Here is a 12189-nt window from a genome sequence, read left to right as displayed (position 1 = left end):
TGACTTTTTGCATAGACTCCCCGGCAACGGCGCCAGAAATCCTTCTTGCTACGTCTTGAGCTTGCGTTGGTTTTCCCCGAAGAGGAGGGGATGATGCAGCAGAGTAGCGTAAGTATTTCCCTCAGTTTTTGAGAACCAAGGTATCAATCCAGTAGGAGCCCACGCTCAAGTCCCTCGTACCTGCACAAAGCGATAGCTACTCGCAACCAACACGATTAGGGGTTGTCAAGCCCTTCACGGTCACTTACGAGAGTGAGATCTGATAGATATAATATTTTTGGTATTTTTGGTATAAAGATGCAAAGTAAAAAGTAAAGGCAAAGTAAAAAAGCAAAGCAAGATTAAAGTAATGGAGATTGATATGATGAGAATAGACCCGGGGGCCATAGGTTTCACTAGTGACTTCTCTCAAGAGCATAAGTATTCTACGGTGGGTGAACAAATTACTATTGAGCAATTGACAGAATTGAGCATAGTTATGAGAATATCTAGGCATGATCATGTATATAGGCATCACGTCCGTGACAAGTAGATCAAAATGATTCTGCATCTACTACTATTACTCCACTCATCGACCGCTATCCAGCATGCATCTAGAGTATTAAGTTAAAAACAGAGTAACGCCTTAAGCAAGATGACATGATGTAGAGAGATAAATTCATGCAATATGAAATAAACCCCATCTTGTTATCCTCGATGGCAACGATACAATACGTGCCTTGCTGTCCCTTCTGTCACTAGGTAAGGACACCACAAGATCGAACCCAAAGCTAAGCACTTCTCCCATGGCAAGAACTACCAATCTAGTTGGCCAAACCACACGGATAATTCGAAGAGACTTGCAAAGATAACCAATCATACATAAAAGAATTCAGCGAAGATTCAAATATTATTCATAGATAGACTTGATCATAAACCCACAATTCATCGGTCTCAACAAACACACCGCAAAAAGAAGATTGCATCGAATAGATCTCCACAAGAGAGGGGGAGAACTTTGTATTGAGATTCAAAGAGAGAGAAGAAGCCATCTAGCTACTAACTATGGACCCAGAGGTCTGAGGTAAACTACTCACACTTCATCGAAGAGGCTATGATGATGTAGAAGCCCTCCATGATGACGGCCCTCTTCCGGCGGAGCTCCGAAACAGGCCCCAAGATGGGATCTCGTGGATACAGAAAGTTGCGGCGGTGGAATTAGGTTTTTGGCTCTTGTTCTGATCGTTTGGGGGTACGTGTGTATATATAGGAGGAAGAAGTACGCCGGAGGAGCAACGATGGGCCCATGAGGCAGGGGGCGTGCCCTAGGGGGCGCACCCCCCACCCTCGTGACCGCCTCTTTTGTTCCTTGGAGCAGGGTCCAAGTCTCCTGGATCATGTTCGGTGAGAAAATCACGTTCCCGAAGATTTTATTCCATTTGGACTCTGTTTGATATTCCGTTTCTTCGAAACACTGAAATAGGCAAAAAAACAGCAATTCTGGGCTGGGCCTCCGGTTAATAGGTTAGTCCCAAAAATAATATAAAAGTGGAAAATAAAGCCCAATATAGTCCAAAACAGTAGATAATATAGCATGGAACAATCAAAAATTATAGATACGTTGGAGACGTATCAAGCATCTCCAAGCTTAATCCTGCTCGCCCTAAAGTAGGTTGATACGTCTCCAACGTATCTATAATTTTTGATTGCTCCATGCTATATTATCTACTGTTTTGGACTATATTGGGCTTTATTTTCCACTTTTATATTATTTTTGGGACTAACCTATTAACCGGAGGCCCAGCCCAGAATTGTTGTTTTTTGCCTGTTTTAGGGTTTCGAAGAAAAGGAATATCAAACGGAGTCCAAACGGAATGAAACCTTCAGGAACGTGATTTTCTCATCAGATAAGACCCAGGAGACTTGGACCCTCCGTCCAGAAAGCCACGAGGCAGTCACGAGGGTGGAGGGCGCGCCCCCTGCCTCGTGGGCCCCTCGAAGCTCCACCGACGTACTTCTTCCTCCTATATATATCCACGTACCCCCAAACAATCAGAACAGGAGCCAAAAACCTAATTCCACCACCGCAACTTTCTGTATCCACGAGATCCCATCTTGGGGCCTGTTTTGGAGCTCTGCAGGAGGAGGCATCGATCACGGAGGGCTTCTACATCATCATCCAAGCCTCTCCGATGAATTGTGAGTAGTTTACTTCAGACATACGGGTCCATAGCTAGTAGCTAGATGGCTTCTTCTCTCTTTTTGGATCTCAATACAATGTTCTCCCCCTCTCTCGTGGAGATCTATTCGATGTAATCTTCTTTTTGCGGTGTGTTTGTTGAGACCGATGAATTGTGGGTTTATGATCCAGTCTATCTATGAATAATATTTGAATCTTCTCTGAATTCTTTTATGTATGATTGGTTATATTTGCAAGTCTCTTCGAATTATCAGTTTGGTTTGGCCTACTAGATTGGTTGTCCTTGCCATGGGAGATGTGCTTAGCTTTGGGTTCGATCTTGCGGTGTCCTTTCCTAGTGACAGAAGGGGCAGAAGGCACGTATTGTATCATTGCCATCGAGGATAACAAGATGGGGTTTTTATCATATTGCATGAAATTATCCCTCTACATCATGTCATCTTGCTTAAGGCATTACTCTGTTTTTAAATTAATGCTCTAGATGCATGCTGGATAGCGGTCGATGAGTGGAGTAATAGTAGTAGATGCAGAATCGTTTCGGTCTACTTGTCTCGAACGTGATGCCTATATACATGATCATACCTAGATATTCTCATAACTATGCTCAATTCTGTCAATTGCTCAACAGTAATTTGTTCACCCACCGTAGAATACTTATGCTCTTGAGAGAAGCCACTAGTGAAACCTATGGCCCCCGGGTCTCTTTATCATCATATTAATCTCCATCACTTTATTATTGCTTTGCTTTTACTTTTTACTTTGCATCTCTATACCAAAAATACCAAAAAATATTATTTATCATCTCTATCAGATCTCACTTTCGTAAGTGACCGTGAAGGGATTGACAACCCCTAAGCGTGTTGGTTGCGTTGAGCTATTGTTTTTATGTAGGTACGAGGGACTCGAGCGTAGCCTCCTACTGGATTGATACCTTGGTTCTCAAAAACTGAGGGAAATACTTACGCTACTTTGCTGCATCATCCCTTCCTCTTCGGGGAAATCCAACGCAATGCTCAAGAGGTAGCAACATGTTTATGCCAAATTTGTTGGCTCTCCTTATGAGTACATTGAATGGTCTATTTGGGTTCCTAAGACCCTTGTTACTAACATCAAAGGACACATTACTAAATGGGTACCTAAAACCAAGCATTGATCTCTTGTAGGTGTTTGCTTCCGGTGGGGGATCATGGTTGCTCGATAGTGGAGCCACTAATCATTTGACCGGAAGCAAGGATTTGGTGGTGGATGTTCACAAGATTCCATCTATGCCCACCAATGTCGAGTAGGGTGATGCCTTGTCCTCCAAGGTATTGGGGCTTGGCAAGGTTGTCATTTCTCATGATCTCACGATCGAGAAGGTCATGCTTGTTGAGTCCCTTGCATACAATTTACTTTCCGTTCGTCAACTTGCACTCATGGGCTTTGCCACTTTCTTTGATGTTGATACCGTGGCCCTCTTGTGGAGCAAGACTCTTAAAGTAGCCTTTGTTGGGCATGTCGAGAACGGTCTCTATGTGATTATCTTTTCAGAGCAACCCACTAAGACCGCGACATGCCTAATGGCTAAAGTTGATGTGGGATGGCTTTGGCATCGCCGTTTAGCCCATGTCAATATGATATCTTTGCAAAATCTTCTCAAGAGGGACCATGTCCTTGGACTAACAAATGTTAGTTTTGCTAAAGATCTGCTTGCAGTGCTTGTATCGAAGGAAAGCTTCATGAAAAGGCTTACCCTCCCACAACTATCATCTACTCGAAGAGGCCTTTGGAGCTCCTTCACTTGGATCTCTTTGGGCCTCCATCCTTTGATAGTCTTGGGGGTAGAAAGTATTGCTTGGTGATTGTGGATGATTATTCAAAACACACTTGGGAATACTTCTTTAAGAGGAAGAGCAAGACCCAACAAACCATCATTGACTTTGCAAATGAAGCCCAACGACAACACAATGCAAAGATCTTGACGATAAGAAGCGAAAATGGCACTGAGTTCAAGAACTACACCTTGGATGAGTTCCTTAGTGATGAGGGGATCAAGCATCAATATTCCGCACCATACACCCCTCAACAAAATGGCGTAGCGGAGAGGAAGAACCGGACGTTGATGGATGCGGCAAGGACCATGATGACGGAGTTCAAGTCTTCATACAACTTTTGGGCCGAAGCCATCAACACCGCTTGTCATGCATCCAATCGGCTCTACCTATGCAAGGGCTTGAACAAAGACTCCTTATGAGATACTCACTAGTAACAAGCCCAACCTCAAGTACTTTCGGGTGTTCGGGTGTAAGTGTTTCATTCTCAAGAAAGGTGTTCGTTTGTCTAAATTTGAGGCTAGAGCTTATGAGGGCATATTTGTTGGTTATGCTACCAACTCTCATGCTTACTGTGTCGTCAATAAGTCCACGGGACTCATTGAGGAGACGTGTAACGTGGAGTTTGATGAGAATAACGGCTCCCAAGTGGAGCAAAGTGGCACTTGTGATGTAGGTGATGAAATTCCTCCCCAAGACATAAGAAGAATGGGAGTTTGCTTTATCCTACCCATTGAGAAACCCCTTGTGGCCTAAGGAGAAGGAAAATGCTCCACTCAAGTGGAGCCATCACCAACCCAAGGCCCACACACTTCCGAAGAACAAAGTGAAGGCCCTCAACATCATGAACAAGACCAAGGGCAAGATCAATCTCAAGACGGTGTTGAATCACCAAGTGATGCCCAAGGTCAAGTTCTCTTCTCCGAGCAAGTTCAAGATCAAGAGCAAGCTCAAGATCAAGAACAAGCTCAAGATGGCGCCCAAGTTGATCAAGTCACCGCTCCTCAACTCACCCCTGAGGAGGAATTGGAGCGTCGTGCCACCAAGATCACTTCCAAGCTCTCAACCAAGGGCCATCTCATGACAAATGTTCTTGGAAGCATTCGAAAGGGGGTAAGCACTCGTAGACAATTGGCAAACTATTGTGAACATCACGCGTTTGTCTCTTGTGTTGAACCCCAAAAGGTCTATGAGGCGCTCGAAGATCCGGATTGGCTCAATGCCATGCATAGAGAACTCAACAACTTCGAGTACAACAAGGTGTGGAGGTTGGTGCCAAGGCCAACGGGGAACCATAATGTCATTGGAACCAAGTGGATATTCAAGAACAAGCAAGACGCTTGTGGAATTATCATTCGCAACAAGGCCCGGTTAGTAGCACAAGGCTACTCCCAAGTCGAGGGTATCGACTACAGTGAAACCTTTGCTCCCGTTGCTCGCCTTGAATCCATTCGCATGTTGATTGCTTATGCTTCTCATCATAACTTTAAGTTGCAACAAATGGATGTGAAGAGTGCTTTTCTCAATGGTCCCATTAATGTGTTGGTGTATGTCAAGCAACCCCCCGGGTTCGAGGATCCCTATTTTCCCGATCATGTGTACCAACTCGATAAGGCACTCTATGGCCTTAAGCAAGCCCACGTGCGTGGTATGACCACCTTACCGAGTTGTTGCAAGATCGCGGTTTTGAAATTGGGAAAATCGACCCCACTCTTTTTACCAAGAAGGTCAAAGGGGAGTTGTTTGTGTGCCAACTATATGTTGATGATATTATCTTTGGTTCCCCTAACAAAGCTTTCAATGAGGAATTTACCGCACTCATGACCTCCAAGATTAAGATGTCCATGATGGGAGAATTGAAGTTCTTTCTCGGGTTCGAAGTCAAGCAACGGAGAGAAGGAACCTTCATCAACCAATCCGAATACACTCAAGACATGCTCAAGAGATTCAAGCTCAATGATGTCAAGCCGGCTTCCACTCCAATGCCTGTCAAATGCCAACTTGACTTAGATCCCAATGGTAAAGCGGTGGATCAAAAGGTATATCGCTCCATGTGGCTCCTTGCTTTACCTTTGTGCATCTAGACCGGATATCATGTTGAGTGTGGGAATTTGTGCATGGTTTCAAGCCGCACCTAAGGAAAGCCACTTTGTGGCGGTCAAGCGAATCTTTCGATATTTGGATCATACCCCAAACTTTGCCTTATGGTACCCAAGAGGAGCAAACTTCAAGCTTGTAGGTTATTCGGACTCCGATTGGGCGGGAGACAAAGTGGATAGGAAGTCCACTTCCGGAGGATGCCAATTTCTTGGTTGCTCTTTGGTGAGTTGGTCTTCCAAGAAGCAAAGTTGTGTGTCTCTCTCGTCCACCGAGGCGGAGTATGTGGCCGCCGGTAGTTGTTGTGCACAACTTCTTCGGATGAGGCAAACTTTAGAGGATTACAGTGTCATTTTTGACAAAGTGCCTCTTTGGTGTGACAATGAAAGTGCCATCAAGATTTCTCTCAACCCGGTTCAACATTTCAAGACGAAGCATATTGAGATTCGGTATCACTTCATCCGGGATCACATTAGGCGAGGGGAGATCGAGCTCAACTATGTCAATACTCATGATAACCTTGCAGATATTTTCACGAAGCCTTTGGATGAAGCAAGATTTCGCGAGTTAAGGCATGAGCTAATATCATAGATTCGAGCGATGTGACTTGAACCCTTGCACACCCCACCATACTCAACTTGTTGTCTTGTTTAGGTGTAGGCATGGACATAGGGGGAGTGTTGTTCTCTCAATAAACTCTCCCTCCCCCCATTATGCATAAATTGATCAAGTCTTTCACTTTAGCCATTTTGATGGTACTTGTGCTTCAAAGACGAGTTTTGGTCATGGGCCCAAGGTTAAAATCTTCGCGGTGCCATACCTCTTGACTCATACATAGGTGGCCTCGGCCACTGCCCTCTCTTGAAGAGGTGTGTGTTTCTTGTCCTCTCTCTAGTGTTCTCGTTGCTGTGTTTTGGTTCCCTTTTCTTGCCTTTTGTTTTTTCCCTTCTTTTTGAGCTAGCCGTGTGGTGTCTAGTCGTTGGCTCTTGTTGGGCGGTACTACCGCTGGAGGTGCACGGTACTACCGCTTATGTTGATAAGAGGTACTACCGCCCACCCGAGCGGTACTACCGTTGAGGGGCGGGACCAGGGGTTATGTCGGGGCAGGGGGAGGTTTCGTCTCCCTCATACCCATTCGCACGGCCCCCTCGTTCTTCTTCGTCTCTCCAGCGTCGACTCACCGGGGGAGGGCTCCGGCGGGCCGCCGCCTCCGGGTCGTCCCTCTCTATTTCCTTTGGTGGAGTCGATCCCCACCCCGTCCTCTTGCCATGGATGCCAGTATTGCCCCCGTTCCTTCTCTCCTTTTGTCTAGATTTCAGATCTAGTGTCTTAGGGGCAACAGTGGTTGCATCTCTCGATTTTTGGCTAAATCTAGGCTTGAGTAGGTTGGAGAAGGCGACTAGACTTTTGGGATTGATAATTGGTAGGAGTATTTTCGAATTTGGCAGTCCGGTAGTGCCAGATTTGACCACGATAGTAGGGAACCGCCGTTTCCCCGTCTTGAGCGATACTACCGCTCCCAGTGAAGCAGTACTACCGCTAGGGCGGTATAGCCGCTTATGGATCACGGTACTACCGCTGTTTGCCTAGTTCCATTATGTTCCTGCCATTTTTGATCTCTTTTGCTATGTTTGGTGGCTTATACTCGTTCTTTCTAGTTGTTCCGTGTGTCCGTGTGTTTGGTTCCAGGTGATGGTCCTTCTGAGCAGCATGCACACTGTGTCAACCCCGGGCGTGCAACTTCCAAGCGCTACTGCACCTCTGAGACAACGACGGCCTCATCAAGTGTTCCGCCTCTGCCTCAAATGAAGAAGATGAGTGCGTCCAAGCCCAAGCCAAGGACCAAGTCTGTGACAGAGATGTCTGCCAAGGAATTCTGGGAGAAGCGTCGGCGCAACCCCTATGAGGTCGTTCAAGAACCCGCCTTGGTCAACCGCCCGTTCTGGAACCGTTTTCAGTATGCCATCTACTTTGATGTGATCAAAGCCTAGAAGAATATTTTTGTTGATGTTCGCTCCATCGACATTGCCTTTATGGAGAAGGATCCTGACTACTTTGGGGAGGCTCTTCAGATGTGCTCTCAGTTGAACATCCTCAGGATCATGCAATTCAACAAGGACTTTGATGCAGATTTGGTGGCTCGGTTTTATGCTACCGTCCATCTTGGAACAGATGAGGACAGGACTCTGACTTGGATGACAAATGGCAGGATGCTTTCTGTCAAGTGGAAGGCCTTCATGGAGCTTCTTGAAGTTGAGGATCAAGGTCTTGAGAACCCAGTTGGCTTTCGCCCTCATCGCAATGCAACTTCCACTCACAAGCAAGCTCTCTAGCCATACTGTACCTTGAAGATTAACCCAATGACTCAGAAGGAGTCCTATGAGCTGCCAGCATTTCTGGATATTCTCCATCGCATCTTCAGGGAGACCCTCTTCCCTCGCATTGGCAACTTGGATATGGTACACTCTTTTCTTGTGGACATGCTTCTTTTCTGTCAACATGAGAAGGAAGAAAAAACTGGAGACTCTTTGGATATCTCTCATGTCATGTGGTCTGAGTTGGTTTCCGCCATCTCTGAGCGCAAGTGCCCTATCTATGGACCGTTTATCATGTTGCAGGCCTGGGAGCGTGTGTATCCTAAGGTGGTGCTGGAGACTGGGGATCTAGTTTCTCATGAGATCAAGTATCTGAGGAAGAAGGAGAATTGGGGCACCGCAACTCCGAGTTCTGGCGTTCCGCCTGGAGCTGCTCACATGGAGACCGAGGCTGATGCTGCTGATGATGATGACTATGAGCCATCTGGAGCAGAGCCCTCTTGGGCAAAGAAGCTCAAGCGCAAGATGAAGAAACTCTTTTGCATGGAGTCTCACGGCCAGTACATGACTCATGTGGCTGAGAAGCAGGCCAGGAGTCGTCACAAGGAGCTCATGCGTCAGTTGGGTGCGACCGTTGCCAGTGGTTCTGAGGGCAAGATCACTGATGAGGAGGAGTGGATTCAGCAGCACTGTCCGTGGACCGATTCAGACACTGAGCAGTTTCCGACTAAGGATGACAGTGCAGACGATCCCGCCAGGATGTGATGATAGAGCCCCTCAGTTTGCTATCACTTGGAGCCTTAGCAGCGCTCTTTGCCTTTTTGGTGTCTCAATGCCAAAGGGGGAGAGAGCTTAGTGATTTGTCGTTGTTGAGTTGTGAGCGTGTGTTTGTGTGGCGTGTTTGCCTTGCATGTCTTTCTCGCAAACTCTTTTCTCGTGTTGAACCTTGCTTGCATTGGTTTGGTTGTGCTCGTGAGACTTACCTATAATATGGTGTAAGACCTATACACTCTATCGCATCTTATTGAGCATATGTTATCTTGTGCTATTTATGTTATGCTCATATTTACTATCTTGCTTAGTGTTAGCCTTATTGTTGCAAGATATGTATTGTCTATAAAATATATGGGGAGTGTTGATCCTAGTATGTGCGCTGTGCGGTCCAAAGCACTTATCTAGATAGCACACATCTAGGGGGAGCCCGTCTATATTTTAGAGATGAGGGGTTTGCTTATGTCCTATATTTTCCCCTTTGTGCAAATCCCGTATTGTCATCAATCCACCAAAAAAGGGGAGATTGTAAGGGCATATTTATCCCTAAGGTGTTTTGGTGATTGATGACAATGCCTTTGCGGACTAATCGTGTGCCTTGAGTATTTCAGACATTTCATCACTAGGCACAAGACGGTTTTTGTCCCCCTTGAAGACTGTTGAAGACCGCGTTTGTCTATGTTTCTTTTCGGTGGTTTTGAGTCGTAGGAAAGCCGTACTATTAAGAGGGGGTCCGCATTGGTGAGGCTAGGGTGGAATCAACACATACACATCCCTTGTGCACCCTCTGAGCTTTTCCGTTTCGTTGAAGGCTCCCTTGCTGCCTTCTCCCTGTGGTCTGGTCCTAGCGGCAGTACTGCGAACCCCAGCGGTAGTACCGCTCGAGAGCTACAAGCGGCAGTACCGCGAACCCCAGCGGTAGTACCGCTTGGAGCCCGCAGCCATAGTACCGCTGCGGCTCCGTGCTCCTACCACCTCGACTCGAGGTTTCTCCTCTCGTGTCGGGTTTTGCGGCACTAGCTGCGGCAATAGGGGCGGTAGTACCGCTCTTAGGCGGTAGTACCGTTCTTACCACCGCGGTAGTACCGCCCTGGGTCCAGGTCCTACTCTGCTCCCCGCTCCCGTCCTTCTGCGCGGCAGTACCGCGAGGTGGAACGGTAGTACCGCTGGCCACAACAGTAGTACCGCCTACCCCTACGGTAGTACCGCCCTGTGTGGGGCTGAGCGAGGATAACAGTTGGTTTGTCTTCCCCCCTTATAAAAGGAGGTCTTCTTCTCCAAGTTGACTTACCTCTTTTCCCCAAGCTCCATTGTTGCTTCAAAGCTCATTTCTGCCCGATCTCTCTCCCTACGCAATCAAACTTGTTGATTTTCTAGGGATTGGTTGAGAAGGCCCAGATCTACACTTCCCACTAAGAGAAATTTGATTCCCCCCGCTCATCCCTTGCGGATCTTATTACTCTTGGGTGTTTGAGCACCCTAGACGTTTGAGGTCACCTCAGAGCCATATTCCATTGTGGTGAAGCTCCGTGGTTTCGTTGGGAGCCTCCAATTCGGTTGTGGAGAGAGCCCTAACCTTGTTTGTAAAGGTCCGGTCGCCACCTCCAAGGGCACCAATAGTGAAATCACGGCATCTCGCATCGTGTGAGGGTGTAAGGAGAATACGGTGACCCTGATGGCTTCTTGGGGAGCATTGTGCCTCCACACCGCTTCAACGGAGACGTACTTCCCCTCAAAAGGAAGGAACTTCGGTAACACATCATCGTCTTCACCGGCTCCACTCTTGGTTATCTCGTGCCTTTACTCGTGCAAGCTTTTGTGTTGTATCCTTAGCTTGCTTGTGTACTTTTTGTTGTTGTATCATATAGGTTGCTCACCTCGTTGCATATCTAGACAACCTACTTTGATGCAAAGTTTAAATTGGTAAAGAAAAGTTAAAAATTGTTAGTTGCCTATTCCCCCCCCTCTTTAGTCAACTATATCGATCCTTTCACACGTGATAATCCTCCTAGCGCAGCCACCTTGGGACAGGGAAGGATGGATCAAGGTTTCTTCTACTTCTAATTTAATCCCCATTTGTGCTCTACTTGATGATGCATGGATGCGAATTTTGGATAGCTAGGTTGTTGGCATGTGGTATTTTTTAGATGATGCAAACTGCGTTCTGTTATAGAAATATGGTACATCATGACAGTCGCCATGATAATGCATAATATGATCATTGAGCATAATTGTAGGAAAGATCTAGATTATTTTTCTCTATGAATCGATGCAAAAGTCTGTACAACCATGTAGAAGGGAAGACTGATTCCGACGCTTTCTTGAAGTTTACCATGACATTCAAAATTCGAATACCCATGGAGATCTCTTCAATGAGTGGTGGGCATGGAATGGGCAACAAAATCTCTAGTTTTATGACTTTATCCCTATGTTTCATGCATGTGTGATGAACTTTGTGTTATGTTTGACGAATAAATTGTGTTGAATTAGATGTTGTGGACTGATGAACTATGTAATAAGTGCTATTTGTGTTATGTTTGTTTTTGAGTTTATTTGAGATGAGTTAGATATTTTTTTTTGTTGAACTTGTTTTAATAGTTGAAGAAGCCCAATGTTTTTGGGCACCAGTTTTACATCATCTGTTACAATAGAAAAATTTCTGGTGCCCTGAAACCTTCACTGTCCTGCCTAAAACATTTTTTGACATCAACTTTTACATCAGAGATGCTTTCTGCGAGAAGCAAGTTTTATTGTTAGGGGGTGTTTGTTTTCAGGGACTTTTTTGTGTATGGACTAAAAAAAAGTCCCTTTTAGAGACTTTTTTACCAAACAGGAGGGAATTTTTAAGGACTAAACTAGACATTTGGGACTAAATGAAGAAGACTCTCAAGGAGAGTCTTCTTGAGATTTTTTGGGACTTTTCCAACAATGCCCCTCCATGCACCCATTGGCCCGCTACCCTATGATGTTGTTTGATTGTTATTTTTCTATATATTAGGGGCAACATGGTCATTTA

This window comes from Triticum dicoccoides, chromosome 6A, assembly GCF_002162155.2.
Source record: "Triticum dicoccoides isolate Atlit2015 ecotype Zavitan chromosome 6A, WEW_v2.0, whole genome shotgun sequence".
NCBI classification, from domain to species: Eukaryota; Viridiplantae; Streptophyta; class Magnoliopsida; order Poales; family Poaceae; genus Triticum; species Triticum dicoccoides.
Note: the sequence above shows the minus strand (reverse complement) of the source record.